The sequence below is a fragment of the Bufo bufo genome, chromosome 6, assembly GCF_905171765.1.
Source record: "Bufo bufo chromosome 6, aBufBuf1.1, whole genome shotgun sequence".
NCBI lineage: Eukaryota > Metazoa > Chordata > Amphibia > Anura > Bufonidae > Bufo > Bufo bufo.
In genome coordinates, this window is record NC_053394.1 from 98,436,254 (window position 1) to 98,455,474 (window position 19,221).

The following is a 19,221-nucleotide window of genomic DNA, read 5'->3' on the forward strand; positions in this document are numbered from 1 at the left end:
AAGGGGCGTAAACTAAAATACTATTTACAGCTCTCCTTAAAGGAGTGAAACTTCCTCCGAACTCCAGAGAAGGGCTCTGGAAGCTTGATCGGTGGCTCCATATGAGGGCTCAAGTTCGGACCAGAGGCCTGAGGAGCAGCGGCGTATTGTCCTATTTCTAGGGAAAGAGACTTCTCCCCTAGCTCCTGCACCATCTGCGTCAGGTTTGACACATGCTCAGTCAGGGTCACTAGAGGATTCATGGTACAGTGGTTTCAGTAGGCCTGTTATTCTGTAACGGTCACGTACACACACACACAGGGGGGAGGGAAGTGACCACTGCGCTCCACCCTCACCTCTGGCCCTGCCTACTTGCCTCGCGAGTCCTAATGACAGGGGACAACTGGACGGCAATCCCTAGCTTAGAATAAGTGAAGGGATGACAGACAGACAAACAACAGAACGTGAACGGACCGAGTCAATACCAGGAAATCTACAAAGTACAAATGGAGCAAGCAGAGAATAGTCAGGAGAAGCCGGGGTCATAAATACCAGGAGAGTCGTGAAGTACGAAAGGAGTCAGCAGAGGATCGTCAGGAGTTCAGCAGGGGGTCAGTACGCCAGGAAAGACAAAATCGCAGGTGGAACCTAAATAACAGGCAATCTGTGCCCAGCAGATTGCCTGTTTAAATAGGGAGCTAGAGGGGTCATGTGACGTGGCCAGCGTCACATGACTTCACACAGACTACACAGCCGAGCACCGAGTGATCAGCTCGGTGCTCAGCCCTAAAACGATTAGCATGAATGCAGATAGATGCACACATAGTATTATCAGGAGCGCGGGTGACGCTGGACGCACTGATGATGCGCGCGCGCTCTGGATGTGCCCGCCTCCTAGACGGCGCCGTGCTACAGAGAGCTCACGAGTCTTGTGTGTTCAGGAGCTAAACTCAATCTCCACCCACCTAGAGCTTAATTCACAAGCTTTGTTCAATGTACACCTGCCACTGCTGATGCTGAAACCTCACACTGCTCAGAACAAAGCAAGCTATAGTGTAGGTGAGTGAAGAATGAATTTAGTTTATAAATATCACAATATATGGCAGGGCTTGACAAATTTCCTTGGAATCTAGGAGCCAGCTAAAAAAGTTATGAGCCAGGTGGAGCCGCGTCATAAAATCTATATTGCGATATAATTTTAAGCATGTGCGATATATATCACGATATATTGTTTTCTATATTTGGGGGGGTGTTTAAACTTTTTTTTTTTTTTTTTACTTTTTATTTAATAACTATTAGCCTCCTTAAGGGCTAGAACCCTTGTCATATTCACCCTAATAGAGCTTTATTAGGGTGAATAGGACTTTACACTCTCCCTGCTGCCCTGTGCTTTGTGCACACAACAGCAGTGAGCTGACCATGGCAGCCAGCCTTTCATGTGCCCCCCAGCCTCTGATCAGCCCCTCTATCCTCTGATCAGCCCCTCCAGTCTCTGATCAGCCCCTTCAGCCTCTGATCAGTCCCTCTAGCCTCTGATCAGCCCCTGATCAGCCCCTCCAGCCTCTGATCAGCCCCTCCAGCCTCTGATCGCCCCCCCTCTGATTAGCCCCTCGAGCCTCTGATCACCCCCCCCTCTGATCAGCCCCCCCCCCTCTGATCAGCCCCTCCAGCCTTTCCCTCTTATCAGCCCCCTCTGGTAACAAACCCACCCCCCCCCCCCCAGTATTAATCATTGGTGGCAGTGGCCACACGGTCCCCCTCCTCCTCCCCCCATCATTGGTGGCAGTGGGCAGTTCCGATCGGAGTCCCAGCAGTGTAATGCTGGGGCTCTGATCAGTTACCATGGCAGCCAGGACGCTACTGAAGTCCTGGCTGCGATGGTATGTTAGTGAGCAGCATTATACTCACGTGCGCCGTGATCGCCGGGAGCTCCTTCTTCTCATAGGTCTGTGCGGCGCATTGCTAATGCTATAAGCATTAGCAATGAGCCGCACAGACAGAAGAAGGAGCGCCCGGCGGCCACGGCGCACGTGAGTATAATGCTGCTCAGGACTTCAGTAGCGTGACTCCTGGCTGCCATGGTAACCGATCGGAGCCCCAGCATTACACTGCTGGGACTCCGATTGGAACTGCCCACTGCCACCAATGCAGACAAACATTCCCGGCACCTAACCTCTGACAGGACGCTGTCATCCGCGCGATTAACCCCTCAACTGAGGGGTTAATCACGCGGATCACAGCGTGCAGTCATAGGGGCCGGGATATGACTTTTCACGGAACACCGGCACATTGGTATTCAGGCATTCATTGGTGGCGCAGTGGCCACAGTCCCTCCCCTCCTCCTCCTACTCTGTTCTCATTGGTGGTCAGCGGCAGCCGCGCACAGTGGGGAGGGAGGGACTCCTCTCCTTCTCCACTGTGCCGGCTCAGGAAACCATGGTGCGCGCCGAGAGCGCATCTTTGAAAACGGGCCGACAAATACCCAAGCGCCAGGACCAAATTCCTGGTCGCCATGGCGACCTGGCGCCTGGGATTTGTCGAGCCCTGATATATAGGCTCCCTTACTTTGTAGTTGAACTCATAAAGTGCTCATTCAAGTGGCAAAACTCAAAGTAAGTACACCAGCCTCATTAGGTCTAGGAGATCTTCTTACTACACTATGCAGTTTGTATTGTGAAATCTGCTGACAGATCATGTTTAATTATTCTTTGACTAACCTGCATAAATATACATTTACAAATATTCTACTACTATGTATAGAACAGTGTTTGGCTGGAGCCATTGCAAACATATTGAAGTGTTAAATGTAAATACGATGGTAATTGAATTGTTTGGCCACCAAGACTTTTACATATAACCAGCAATGTATTACAGGTCAGGAGGGATCTTTTTTAAATATTTTTTTATTTTACTCATTTATATAGTGATGACATATTAAACAGTGCTTACAGACATTAGCATCATTTACTGTCTCCAGTGGAGCTCGCAATCTAGATTCCCTATCAGTATGTTTTAGGAGTATGGAAGGAAACCAGAGTACCTAGAGCGGGGATCAGCAACCTTCAGCACTCTACCTGCTGTGAAACTACAACTCCCAGCATGCATACTTATTTAGCTGTCTTTTGTAATTCCAATAGGAGTGAAAGGAGGATTCTGGGAGTTGTAGTTTCAGAACAGCTGGATAGCCAGAGGTTGCTGATCCCTGGCCTAGAGTAAACCCAGATAAACACAGGGAGAACATACAAATTCCATGCAGCCTTCCTTCCTAGGTATTAAAAAAGTTGAACTTGATGCAAAATATAATTCTTCCGGTCTTTATAATGACAGTAATCATTATTTATAAGTTGCACAAGGAAGCAAACAAGAAAATAGCAAGTAATCAAATTAAATGAACAATCAATGAGACAAACCAAGACAGAGGTTCCTGCCCATAAGAGCTTAATATGTCCATGTATGGGTGAAATGACACAATAGGTACAACTATGTCAATAAACAGAAAAAAATAGGTACATATCATGCGTTAATATTGTACACAAGAAAGCTTAACACATGAGCAAACATAACACCATTATAAAATGGAAAATCTGTCACCATGTGACTTGCCTTAAAATGAAATGGCATTGAAATAGTGTTTAAGTGTTGTTTACTCTAGGAGAACCAAGCAGGTGATTCAGATTAATGCAGCCACTAATAACCTGGTTTCAGATATAAGTTTCTTTTGTGTGTTCTTCGTGTTTTTTATGTCGTTTTTCATATCTTTTTCATTTTTCATGTTGCTTTAACGTATACGGTGAAATTTTTAAAAAAGGAGTAAAAAAGTGGCGTACATGGGGAAAAAGGTGCAGATTTTGCTGCAAAACACCTTTGCGGCAAAATCTGCACCTTAAATACGCCAAAAAGTGGCATATATTTTGAAATAAATGACCCTCAAAGCCTTTTTTTCTGCATGGCTTTTTTGGTGTTGCGTTTCTGGAGTTTTGGTCAAAACACAGCATACTCTAGGTATGACATTTCTTCAGGCATTTTTTTCTGGACGGAGCTCTGTGGGAGTTGAAAAGCACCATAAACGGGCTATCAAGCTTTTTTTAAGTGATGGCTTATCCCACACCCCCGCCGATCAGTTGTACTGTCTAGTTCTGTTGTCGGAAATAGGCGTTGGATCTACAGAGCATCACCAACACTGTGGTGGACTCTGCACCACTGATTCCATTCATTTCAATGGGAGAGCCTGCAGTTGCAAGCACTATCCACTACAATGTTGATGGTGCAGTGTAATTCTGGCATTGACTTCCGATAACAGAGCTACACAGAATAGCTGATCATCAGGGATGAATAGTGTCAGACCCCTATCAATCAGCTAGTGATGGTCTATCCTAAAAAAGGCTGGATAACCCCTTTAAAAACACCTGTTCTAAGCATACAGTTAAAAAGAATACAGCCTAAAAATTTGCAAAAAGGGTAAAAAAAAAAAATCTATGGCTTTTTTACCACCCAAAAAAACCACACAAACTAATTATGTAAAGAAGGACGTAAAAAAAATTGACAGCGATAATGAAAAAGTCCAGGCTATTCTCTTCGGGCTGGGTTTACATGTTGCTTTTCCTTTAGTCACATCAAAAAACCTGGACAAAAACAACATTGTAAACACCAGTTGCATTTTAACCACAACTGCTGCAGATTTGCAAAGTAACAACTGCCCACATGTTTTTCCCGGTGAAATGTTTAAAAAAAATGTGTTTGGCCCTTAAAAACTGAGCAGGCAATTATCACATCACAAAACCGTGGCCACCATAGTAAAGCGCACACTTTTTGTCAATGTGGTTTTTGTTGTGGATCTTTACTGCAACAAATTCCGCAACATGTAAACCTATCCTCAACGGATTAACTTTTATTCCAGTCAAAATAAAAAGCTACAATCTATTCATGTATCTAAAATCCCCTAAAATTGTACAAATTCCATTATTAATAATAATAACACAGCAGCATATGTTTATGTAGTTCCAACGCATTTCACAGCTTTATATATTTATAGAAGGCAGTAAACACATGAAATGACATAGTGATAAAACACACATGTGACCGAGGACCCTGTCTGTAAGAACAGCTATAATAGTGACAAAATACCACAGGTAGCTACATTGTGGTTTTCCCACAATTGTGGTCACAATTTATACTACAATAAGAACTGCATACGTTAAAGGGGTTGGCCACCATAAGTATAAAAAACAATAAAGTCCCCCAGACAATAACTAAAGCCAAGAGGAATTTGTAGCATGACAGATATACTGTATATATATAATTTTTCTACTGCATTCGGCATAGCATGTTCCCATTAATGAGAGGCTGTGTGGGTGGAGCAGCTGCAAAGTGAAAGTAAAAATCCCAGCATTCATCACAGCAAAGCGTCTCCAGGGAGCAGTCACATGACATCTCTGCCCACTTGTGATGCCATAGTGACAACAGCACATTAGGTGTCATTTCATCAGTGCTTTAGCATACCTCCCAACTTTAGAATAGAAGGAAGAGGGACACTACGTGCCCAAGGCTACTTTCACACTTGTGTTTTTTGCGGATCCGTCATGGATCTGCAAAAACGGTTCGGTTACCATATTATAACCGGATGCATCCGTCATAAACGGATCCATTTGTATTAGGTCTTCTATAACCATAACGGATCCATCTTGAACACCATTGAAAGTGAATGGGGGATGGATCAGTTTTCTATTGTGCCAGAGAAAACTGATCCGTCCCCATTGACTTACATTGTGGCTAAGTTTCATCAGGCGGACAGCATTTTGGTGTCCGGCTCCAAAGCGGAATGGAGACTGATCGGAGGCAAACTGATGCATTCTGAGTGGATCCTTTTCCATTCAGAATGCATTAGGGCAAAACTGATCCATTTTCCACATACCTCCCCCGTACCAGGACCGCCACTGAAATCCGGGACTGTCCTGCCGGATACTGGAAGGAGGTATGGCTTTAGGCCTCATGCACATGACCATAGCCTGCCTGTGCCTGTATTGTGGCCAGCGAACAGGGGGTCTGCAATACACAGGCACCAGCCGTGTGCGCACCGTATCAAGTGATGGGTCTGAAAGAGATACGGTGTGGTCTGGAATGGAAGCACAGACCGGAAACCTATGGAGTGCATCCATGGGTTTTCTGTCTATGCCTCAGCACTGCGAAAAAGTACTGTCGGATGCAGATTGCAGACCCCGTTTAAATGAATGGGTTCAAGTCTGCAGACAGTGGACACACTGTCGGTGCCCATGCATTGCAATGTATACACACATACACATGTGTGTAAATATATGTATATATACATATGTGTATGTATATTCATATATATATATATATATATATATATATATATATATATATATATATACACATACTTATGCTCCATTCACACATCCGCAATTCCATTCCGCATTTTGCGGAACGGAATTGCGGACCCATACATTTCTATGGGGCCGCACAATGTGCGGCCCCGATCCAGAATTGCGGACCCGCACTTCCGGGTCCACAATTCCGATCCTGAAAAAAATAGAACATGTCCTATTCTTGTCCGCAATAACGGACAAGAATAGGCATATTCTCTTAGTGCCAGCAATGTGCGGTCGGCAAAATGCGGAACGCACATTGCCGCTGTCCGTGTTTTGCGGATCCGTGGATCCGCAAAACACACACGGATGTGTGAATGGACCCTTAGACATAAATACATACACCCACATACAAATAGATACATACACACATATATACATATATATACACATACGGTCAGTGCCCATGCATTGCGGACCGCAATGTATATACACATATAAATATATTAAACACGTGTGTTATATTTTGTGTATAAATAAATATGTATGTGTATATATATTCATAAAAAGTCAGGCAGCACTCCCTTGAAAGTTGAGGAAAAGGGTGCCCGCGGTAATCCCTCGATTCAGGATGATGAATAAATATATATATATATATATATATATATATAAAGCAAAACAACAGCACTCTCATTAGATGAAAATAGAAAAAAGATTATTCACCTATGTGGACGCGATGTTTGTATATATGTATATATACACTGCTCAAAAAAATAAAGGGAACACAAAAATAACACATCCTAGATCTGAATTAATTAAATATTCTTCTGAAATACTTTGTTCTTTACATAGTTGAATGTGCTGACAACAAAATCACACAAAAAAAAAAATGGAAATCAAATTTTTTAACCCATGGAGGTCTGGATTTGGAGTCACCCTCAAAATTAAAGTGGAAAAACACACTACAGGCTGATCCAACTTTGATGTAATGTCCCTAAAACAAGTCAAAATGAGGCTCAGTAGTGTATGTGGCCTCCATGTGCCTGTATGACCTCCCTACAACGCCTGTGCATGCTCCTGATGAGGTGGCAGACGGTCTCCTGAGGGATCTCCTCCCAGACCTGGACTAAAGCATCTGCCAACTCCTGGACAGTCTGTGGTGCAATGTGACGTTGGTGGATAGAGCGAGACGTGATGTCCCAGATGTGCTCAATTGGATTCAGGTCTGGGGAACGGGCGGGCCAGTCCTAGCATCAATGCCTTCGTCTTGCAGGAACTGCTGACACACTCCAACCACATGAGGTCTAGCATTGTCTTGCATTAGGAGGAACCCAGGGCCAACCGCACCAGCATATGGTCTCACAAGGGGTCTGAGGATCTCATCTCGGTACCTAATGGCAGTCAGGCTACCTCTGGCGAGCACATGGAGGGCTGTGCGGCCCTCCAAAGAAATGCCACCCCACACCATTACTGACCCAATGGCAAACCGGTCATGCTGGAGGATGTTGCAGGCAGCAGAACGTTCTCCACGGCGTCTCCAGACTCTGTCACGTCTGTCACATGTGCTCAGTGTGAACCTGCTTTCATCTGTGAAGAGCACAGGGCGCCAGTGGCGAATTTGCCAATCTTGGTGTTTTCTGGCAAATGCCAAACGTCCTGCACGGTGTTGGGCTGTAAGCACAACCCCCACCTGTGGACGTCGGACCCTCATATCACCCTCATGGAGTCTGTTTCTGACCGTTTGAGCAGACACATGCACATTTGTGGCCTGCTGGAGGTCATTTTGCAGGGCTCTGGCAGTGCTCCTCCTGTTCCTCCTTGCACAAAGGCGGAGGTAGCGGTCCTGCTGCTGGGTTGTTGCCCTCCTACGGCCTCCTCCACGTCTGCTGATGTACTGGCCTGTCTCCTGGTAGCGCCTCCATGCTCTGGACACTACGCTGACAGACACAGCAAACCTTCTTGCCACAGCTCGCATTGATGTGCCATCCTGGATAAGCTGCACTACCTGAGCCACTTGTGTGGGTTGTAGACTCTGTCTCATGCTACCACTAGAGTGAAAGCACCGGCAGCATTCAAAAGTGACCAAAACATCAGCCAGGAAGCATAGGAACTGAGAAGTGGTCAGGTCACCACCTGCAGAACCACTCCTTTATTGGGGGTGTCTTGCTAATTGCCTATAATTTCCACCTGTTGTCTATCCCATTTTCACAACAGCATGTGAAATTGATTGTCACTCAGTGTTGCTTCCTAAGTGGACAGTTTGATTTCATAGAAGTGTGATTGACTTGGAGTTCCATTGTGTTGTTTAAGTGTTCCCTTTATTTTTTTGAGCAGTGTATAATCCAAAAAGCAGGCAGCACTCCAAGGTAAAGGTGTATATATATATATATATATATATATATATATATATACACAAAATCATAGTTCCTGGCTAGATGCCCTGCTTTCCCTGTTGGTTACAGGGGGCGTGGCCTAACGGAACTGGTGGACGCGGCTTAGCGGGTCGGCTGTGTGGTGGTGGTGCGGGGGGGATGGGGATTGACTAAGTAGCTACTGCAGTAGGGACTTGGAAGGTTTTTACTACAGGTTGTAGAGAGGGAACAAGCAGCTGATTCCTGTCGGAGTTGGAGCAGGCAGCAGGGAGCCGACCACTGACAGGAGCAGACTGCACATGCGCATGGACGAGCTTCCTCTCAAGCTCCTCCATGTCGCATGCAGCCATGGACGAACTCAGCAGCAAGGTAGAGCAGAACTAAGGGGGAGTGGCTTATAACTGAAAGAGAAGCAGGCAGATGTGTTTAATGAAGTATATTAGGAACTTCATTTTTTTCCTGCCTGCCACACTGTAGTGGAGAGTATTTAAAGAGTGGCCAACCCCTTTAACCTACACAGCTACAAGAACTACACAACAGGAATTGCATGTAAGTGAATTCAGATCTGCAGCACTATTGCTCCTTTGAGTGAATGTCCAGGTAGTACCTATATCAGTTCATTTCTTAATTATTTTTTTAATTTAATTTATTTTAATTTATAATTTTTTTTTTAGAGCTATAGACACACACAGCATCCAAAACCATTCGTTTCTGGGCGACTTACCTTGCTTTACTCTTATCAGGTTTCATCTTACCAAATACATAGCAAAGTTCTACCAACCTTGCCACCTACAGTAATGTTTTTTTTATATAATTGACATCACAATCTCACTTTTATCTCATAATTACACAGAAAACCAACAGTATTAGCGACATATTACTATCAGGGTTTTTTTTTTTTTTTTTTAGTCTCTACATCCCTGACTAAAAATGCCATGTCATGAAAATAATACATAGGATGCTATCAATCACACAGTATTTTATAAAATGCTATCTTGCCATCAAATTGACAGGGACATCATCAATTGCATGCTGTGTCTCCTTAGCAGATCATTTATCAAAGTCTTTCAGCTGTAAATTCAGAAGGGAAAAAAATAGTGCAGAAACACAGCACTGGATTTATCAAAGCAGAATATTCAGTGGCTTTCACTACAAGTTATTTTCTTGTGATAAATCAATTTCGGTTTTCCATCTCAGCTTTGCAAAAGGCCATTAGGGGTTCATTTACAGGAGGTTTGATATCTATGCATACGCATATAAGTACATGTTATACAACAATTATTCTTTGCTGATCATTTGTTCCACTCTGTCATACTTATTTTTTGCACATTTTCCAATCTTTCACATAGAAAGTGGATATGTGTGCTGAGTGGGTTTAATGATAATATGAACTATCATGCAGATACTATAACATTATACCTATAATGCTATTACATATTGGAGACAAATAATTAAAAGGGATTGGTCCATCTCACAAATGGGTGGCATAGCACTAGAATATGCCACCAATGTCAGGTGCGGGGCCCCCCCCCCCCCCCTCTGCAACCCACACTTATCTCTAGAACTGGGCCCCCCAAAGTGAAGGAGAGTTCCTAAAAAATCCCGAGCAAGCACATCTATTTCCGGAACTCCTATAGAAGTGAATGGAGAGGCCACAGTGCTAGTGCAGCCACCTCTCCATTAACCTCTATGAGAGTTCTGAAAATAGTCAAGCCGGCAGATTGCTATTTTTGGCACTCCAATAGAAGTGAAAGGAGGGTAGCCCCGTGTGCAAGGTGTGCCCTAGACCACTTTGGAGGCCAGAGGTGGGACCTGAAACCTATCTGACATTGGTGGCAAATCCTAGCGATATGCCATCAATGTGTGAGATGGCTAAACATTTTAATGTAGTTTTATAAGGTCTCAAGGGCATGAACAGCCCATGTTCGCTGGAGCCAGTGATTGGGCGAGCATGCACAAGAACAATGGATAAGAATTGATCACTTCTGGTCTGGCAGGAACAATATACCCTGGGAACTGGACCTGTAGCACTGGACCAGAGGAGTCTTTATCAGGTAAGGTCAGTTTCCTTGTTTCTTTTATAAACCTGGCTGCTCTCTTCCAGATTTTGTAGGACAATCTAAATGTAATAACTTGCATATAGGGAGTCATTTATCATTTGAGGTTGTTTTAGTGTCAGTTTTAAGTTTGGATTTGCTTTGCATGCCTGCACCAAATTTATGAAATGGTGCATCTTAATAATACATCTGGCGTGAGTGCAATGTGGTTTACATCTTTATGTGTAAAAGTACACCAGGGGGTTGCAAATGTTATGTGACTTTTGCAAAAGCCGCACATAGTAAATAAGCAGTAATCCAGGTCTAAACTCACTTTTAGCTCTTAAGGGCACTTTACATAGGCTGAGAATGCAGCGGTCTCCTCCGAACGTAAATGCAGTGGTCTCCTCTGACGAGTAGACGATTGTCGGGAAGGAACGCTTCCTTCCTGACAATCTGCTGCTATATAATTCCGTCTAATGGGACCTTTAAGCATTGTGTTGTCTTGGGGGGGTGTTATTCCCCTCTGCACACCAAAGTCACCGTAGTCACATTTCCAGAGGCTATCACAATCCCTGTGCTCAACATCCATGGCCGGGTACCAGAATGAAAAGGATACCCCAATTTTTAAGATAATTCCTAATAGTGTAATTTGTCACTTCTGTGTGTTTTACTGCATCATGCAGCTCATTGGGGGAGGCAGTATATGCATGAAATATGTAGACAGGTATGGCAATGGTCAGTGCTGTTATGCAGAGGTGGAAATGCCATAGAAATTAGACAATATCATGATTCAATGTTTCAAAATTATAGCAGTTTTGCCAGTTTTAAGCAATATCACTTTCTAAGTAAAGATTTTTACAAAGCCTAAAGAAAGTTAAAAAAAATCTCTTTCCTCTGTGACATTTCGAATTTATTCAAGCCAAGCAAATTAACTGACCAGATTTGCATGCTAATCTCTACTGCCACTGCTGCTGTTGGGGACTGGGGATTGATGGCAGGTTTTGGCAGGGCCAGAATGCCACTCAGTAGTCAATTAGAAAAAGCTTCACAAAGACATATGTAAATTTGCATCTCCTTAGATTTTCACTTTATTTACATGCATTTTGGTAAAAATTAAAACATTTTGCCATAGGTTATTATTTTTAAAAAAATCACTTCTAAGTTGATTTACGTTCAAATCGAAGTTAGACTTTGATTTGGGTATAGCTCAACTTGGAAGATCAATTGGGAATAGTCACAGAGGGGCTGGAGATTCTGCTATCAGACAGCTAGTTTGACAGATTTATCACAAAACTGTTTACTGCAGCTGCTGTGTACTGTGAAACATAGAAGCTGCAGAAGCCAAGTGGTGCAAAACATTTCATAAAAACCTATTACAATAATGTTTTTAGAAAAAAATACATGCATATCAATAACAGCAATAAAATTAATGACATGGTATTTAATTTGCATGCTGTTCTAGCTTTATGATTGTTAGGCTGATGTCTGCTGTTGTCCCGGGCAAGCGCAGGCATCGCTCCATTCTCCCTGTGCGTATTGGGACTAGTACTCAGTGAACCTCTTTCAGCACTAGTAGAGTTAATGTCTTTCTCCTGGTTAAGTTGCTGATCAGCCTTCTATTTAGCTGGCCTGTGGACCCACCTCCTCACCTGAGCTTTGAGGTTTTCTACTAGTTAGTACACAGTGAAGGTGATCATGTCTGAATTTCTGTGTATTGAACCCTGTCTGTCTTCTGATTCTCTTCCTTGCTGCCTACCCTGACCTCAGAATTGTGATCTGGATTGTGCATGAACTCTGCCTGCCCTGACTTTTGAATGAATATCTGGAATATGCAAGTACTCAGCCTGCCCTGATTGGACTGTATTCAGACTACGCTTTTGCCTGTGTCCTTGGTGCTTCGTAAAGGTGTCTCTGACTCCTGTGGGTCAGCAGCCAACTACATGCAGGACTTTGTTTTCTGTCATGCATAATGGAAACCAGGCGGATCCATTATGTTTGCCCATAGACTTCTATTATGACGGATAAGAACGGAATGCCTCTTAAAGGCTTCCATTATTCATTCAGTCTTACGAATAACGTTATATTTCATTATAAACTGAATCTATAACGGAATAACCGCCCTAAAAGGATTGTTTAAGTTATTTTTATTATTACCTATTATTAGGATAGGTCATCAATAGTGTTGAGCAAAGCAAGCTTTGGATGCTACTAGGGATGAGTGAATCGACTTCGGATGAAACATCCGAAGTTGATTCGCATAAAACTTAATTCTAATACTGTACTGAGCAGGAGCTCCATACAGTATTAGAATGTATTGGCTCCGATGAGACGAAATTATTGCAAGTTATTGCAATAACTTCATAAATTAATTTGTACTTTAAAAAAACATTTCCAGAACTCGGGTTTGGTTCCAAGGTACCACGAAGTCGCGCATGACTTAGTTGAATAACTTCGGTAGTTGATTTTTAAAGTGGAAAACCCCTTCAAAACTTGAAACCGAACTCGGCTTTGGTTCTGAGGTAATAGTTGGAACTGAAGCCGAGTCCGGTTTCAAGTTTTAAAGTGGTTTTCCACTTTAAAAATCAACTACCGAAGTTATTCAACAAAGTGATACACGACTTTGTGAATAACTAACTTCGACTCATCAAATTTTAATCAGCCGCGGTACAGCATTAATCCGAAGTTTTGAACGAAGTGACTTCGGATGTAGCATCTGAAGCTCGCTTCGCTCAACACTAGTCATCAATATCAGATAGACGGGGCTCCGACACCCAGCACCCCCGCCAATCAGCTGGTTGAAGAGAAGGTGCTCGCCATGTCAGCGCTGCCTTATCTTCACTGTTTACCTGCTCGCCGTCGTAACAGCAGCAGTGAGTAGGTGTAATTACAAGAAGCCACCCTATTCACTTCAATGGGATGGCCCCTTCCTAATCAAGTGACATGGACTGCTGGAGGATGCACTTAATTTATGACAAAGACATCATACATTAGGAGCATTCTTCTGCAGTGCAAGGGATATCAAGACCGGAGAAGAAAGCAGTGGACTTGATAAATCTTTCCCATAGTCTAATAGGGCTAAGTACAGACACATAGTGCAAAATATTTTTATTTATTCATTCTAAAATAGTTTTTGCTAAATAGATTTACAAATCCATCTTTTCAATGCCATGTGCACTTATAATCCATCTTGTGTATGATAATATTGTTGGAAAACTAATATGTGTGATAATTTACCACATAGATCCAACATGGGGTCAGAATTGAGAATTTTAAAAATAGATTTACTTTGTAAAGGTCAGGCACTAAAAATGATATACCTAGTAAGAGTGCAATGTTCCCTACACATTTGTCTGTCCTTTGCTCAGCAATGTAAAGAGATTTATTAATCTTTTGTTGTAAATTTCACCATGCTGGCAATTTCTGCAGCGTTCAGTATTATTTGCATCAATAATAGAACAATGAAACGTGTGCTCAAAATGAAAATGCAATAACAAAGAACATTTATGAATGATATTCTGTATTTAGGTCTTCCATAATAAAGTATTTATTCCCGCAACACACAATATCCGGCAGAATGACATGTTGATTAATGCTTCACAGAACAATTTACCTCCTCTTTCTTCATCCATGTTGTTCCTTGTCTATATAAAATAACTGGCTCTTAGCAGGAGAAAAAAATTGCTTACATTCACTGTCGTTATGGAGGATTTCAGTCACCAATGAAAGAAGGAGCTTGCAATTCCTGATTCAAACCACATGCAGTATTCTGTAGCAATTAGCAGATAAACTGCTGACTAAAAAAAAACTAAAGCATGAAGCATATTGTAGTCAAGGTCAAAACTGCTCCTTTTGAAATGATGAGAGATTTCATGTCTTAAAATTCTTATTACATATCTGTTGTCTGCATTGTGTCTTGGTTGATAGAAATATTTACTGGTTCCTCTTGCTAGTAATTTTGTGGATGATATATATATATATATATATATATATATATATATATATATATTTAAATACAGTATATATTAGCTGTCAAAAATATCTGTCAAAAAATAAGCTCTTTAAAAAAACAGCGATAAAAAACAAAATACACATTACATCCACCATCCAATATTGGGCAAATACCAGACTGAAATTGCCTCTTTTGCTCATATAATTATAGGATAGAGATGTGTGAATCAATTCTAGACTAACCAAATTTGTAACAAATTTCCTAATAACTTTGGTTTCCGATGAAATAAATTTTTTTGGGCTTTGTCCCGCATGAATCACACAGGATAGCAGTTATTTTACAGTTCAGAAGACAAAGAAGAAGGCATCTCCCACCACTTTAATTAAAAACGGTGAGCAGTGCGTTATTAAAAGGGCTGTATTTGTTTACCCATACACAGTTGAGTCACATTATAACCACACGCTAATATCCAGAGTATCCATAAAGCAAAAACAATGACAGAGGTAATCCCACAGATGCTCAATTGGGTTCAAGCCTGGGGAATCAAGGGGCCAGTGTAGAACTTGGAAGTCTTGGTCATACTCTTTAAAGCAATGTTTGACATTTCTAGCTGTGTGACATGTCACATTGTCTTGCTGGAAGATCCCATCCATCCAGGAGAATACAATCAGCATTTATGGGTGTACATGATCTGCAAGGATAGATTCATACCTAAATCAGTTGAAAGTGCCTTCCACATGGATTCCACATGGATGTCTATGTTAGGCGTATTTCTGACACAGATTGTGGCGCAAAGGTCCTTAGCACCGCAATCTGCATATTTTTCCCGCTCATGCCAGGTTTAAAAAAGGATGGCGTGGGCAGGGAAAGGGATACAGTTATGGCCATCCAGTTATTGGATAACACCGCCATACCATGACCGGATAAAAGAGTATGAGAGGGCACAGTACAGGGAATGACTAGGGGCACTGCACAGGGTGTGGTAAGAGGGCACAATGTAGGTTATAAGGGGGCACAGTACGGGGTGAGGGGCACAGTACAGGGTGGGGGGCACAGTTACATGACCCTGTGACATTAGAAGGTCCTTATGGTGAATGCGGTTCATACGCCACAATAATGATTGGCAGAGGAGTGAGACAAGGGTGTGATTATGTGGCTAGAGAAAAAATATGTAACTGTCGGTCAGTACAGGCCCTAAAAAATTGCCAATAGGCATTCACCTGACAGCAAAGAACTTTGGATTCTGTGGCTGGAGGTACATTAGGCGGTCACAGGATAAAAATGTAACTGTCAGCCAGTTTTCGGTTTTTTTCTGTATGAACAGGCTGCGGTGCTTCGTAAGCGCCAAAGTCTTTTCCTAGGCCATATGACATCGTTCACATGGTCTAGGTGCAACTCTGTCCCATATGAGTGATTGGGGCTAAGCTACAATACCAAGCACAGTTCTATCAAATGGAAAGCGCTGTGCTTGGTAACGAGCAAAGAGGCTGCAGCGCTCACTTTAACATCGCAGCCTCAAACAGCTGATTGGTGGGGGTGCCAGGAGTCGGACCCCCATCATCTCATAACTCTCTGAGTACAGATTTCATAGATGTTACCTGCAGTCCTATGTAACACCCCACATAACACAGTGAACTATTGTGTTATGTGGGGTGTTACACAGGACTGCATGGAACATCTACTACATTATCTGTACACAGAAAGTTAGGACTGCAGGTGACAAATTAAAATTTTAGTTGCCAAATTTAAAATACATATGATTATGATAAAAAAAAGACTTGGAGGAGAAGATGAGACGCAGGTCACAGTAGTAAGCCAGCTCTACATATTGGAGAATACAGCACCACTTACTTCTTACTTCCAGTGACATCTCCTGTCATGTAGATATTCTCTTTCCTCTTCTCCTCCGTTTGACCCAGACCACCATGACTAATTCTTTCAGCCGCATCTTGTCTCTACAGAGTTTATTACACAGACACGTTAGAGTTCTCACAATTGGGGTCATTTATCAAACTGGGGTAAAGTAGAACTGGCTTAGGTGCCCATAGCAACCAATCAGATTCCACCTTTCATTTTCCAAAGGAGCTGTGAAAAATGAAAGGTGAAATCTGTTGCAATGGGTAATTAACCCAGTTCTACTTTACACCAGTTTGATAAATTACACCATAGGTCCCTATAGTGTCCACAACAATTATAATGTCCCCTAGAGTGCCCCCAGTAATAATAACACTCTATATTGTGCTCCAGGTAATAATGCCTGTATAGTGTCCCTAAAAATAATGTCCCCTAATAGAAACGCCCCCACACTGCTCCCATATAGTGATTTCCCCAACACTGCCCCATATAGAAATTTCCCCCACACTGCCCCATACACAGAAATTTCCCCCACACTGCCCCCACACAGTATTTTTCCCCACACTACCCCCCCACACAGTAATTTCCCCCACACTGCCCCCACACAGAAATTTCCCCCACACTGCCCCATATAGTAATTTCCCCACACTGCTCCATATAGTAATTGCCCCACACAGTAATTTCCCCCACACTGCCCCCACACAGTAATTTCCCCACACTGCCCCATATAGTAATTTCCCCCACACTGCCCCCACATAGTAATTTCCCCCACACTGCCCCATATAGTAATTTTCCCACACTGCTCCATATAGTAATTTCGCCCACACTGCTCCATATAGTAATTTCCCCCACACTGCCCCATATAGTAATTTCCTCCACACTGACCCACATAATAATTTACCCCACACTGCCCCCATATAGTAATTTCCCCACACTACTCCATATAGTAATTTCCTCACACTGCCCCATATAGTAATTTCCCCCACACTGCCCCCACATAATAATTTCCCCCACACTGCCACCATAAAGTAATTTCCCCACAATGCTCCATATAGTAATTTCCCACACTGGTCCATATAGTAATTTCTGGTCCCATGTAGTAATTCCCCCCACAAAGTAATTGCCCCTCCACACTGCCCCATCAAGTAATAACCCACCACACTGCCCCCATTAGATAATTTGCCCTGATACTGCCAACCATTAAGTAATTTGCCCCGACACTGCCATCCATATAGTAATTTGCCCCCACACTGCCATCCATTAAGTAATTTGCCCCCACACTGCCCTTCATTAAGTAATTTTCCCCCACACTGCCCTTCATTAAGTAATTTGCCCCAACACTGCCCTTCATTAAGTTATTTGCCCCCATTAGATAATTTGCCCCGACACTGCCATCCATTAAGTAATTTGCCCCCCACACTGCCCCCACAGTATTAATTTCTCCACACTGCCCCCACAGTATTAATTTCTCCATTCTGCCCTCACAGTATTAATTCCCCCCATGGTAGTAATTTGCCCCACAGTATTAATTGTCCCCCACACTGCCCCCACAGTATTAATTTTCACCCACGCTAGAAATTTGCCCCCACGTAGTAGTTTGCCCCCTACTGTCCCTCCAGAAATGTCCCACAAAGTTGGCACACAAAATATAAAAAATATAAAAGCTAATACTTACCTGTGTCCCAGTCGGCGCTCACTCATAGATGGTGCAGGCGCGCTGCACGCACACATTAGTGAGCTGCGTCTGGGCACAGGCGCGGCGCGATGACGTCATCGCGCCCGCCTGCGCCGCTATTTTACTACCTCATAGGCTTCAGGCCTACTAGGCTTTAAGCCTATGGCGGTGATCGGCGGCGGGGCAGGGAACTATGCGCTCCCATGCCCTGCCATAGTTTCTGGGCGTTTGGGTCAGCGTTGGGCCCCCCAGCGATGCCAGGCCCAGGGCTACAGACCCATACGCCCCAAATATAATTCACCACTGCTGTCGGCCAGTACAGGCCCCAAAAATTTGCCAATAGGCATTCACCTGACAGCAAAGAACTTTGGATTCTGTGGCTGGAGGTACATTAGGCGGTCACAGGATAAAAATGTAACTGTCGGCCAGTACAGGCCCCAAAAATTAGGCATTCAACGGACATAAAAAGCCTTTTATGCCGCTGAATTTACCTAAGACAGGGACCATGATTTGTTCTGGGGGGTGGCGGATATTTGTGGGCTGTCATGAGGAAATTCCATAAAACGTGGTCGACTCGTCCCATGTGTTGAATTCCTCCGAGATCCATGCCTCATTCATTTTTAGAAATGTGAGGTAGTCCACACTGTCGTGAGCTAGGCGAGTGCGCTTATCAGTCACGATCCCCTCTGCTGCACTTAACGTCCTTTCGGACAGGACATTGGATGAGGGGCAACCCAACAGTTCCATGGCAAATTGTGCCAGCTTTGGCCACAGGTCAAGCCTGCACACCCAGTAGTCAAGGGGTTCATCACTTCTCAGAGAGTCCACATCGGCCGTTAACGCGATGTAGTCAGACACCTGTCAATCTAGGCGTTCCCTGAGGCTGGATCCGGAGTACGGCTGTCGATGGGTTGGCTGCAAGAATGATCTCATATCCGAAGTCACCAACACATCTTCAAACCGCCCTCTTCTTGCATGTGCTGTTGGAATGGTACCTGCAACTGTTTCTCTGTGAGTGGAAATTCCTGTC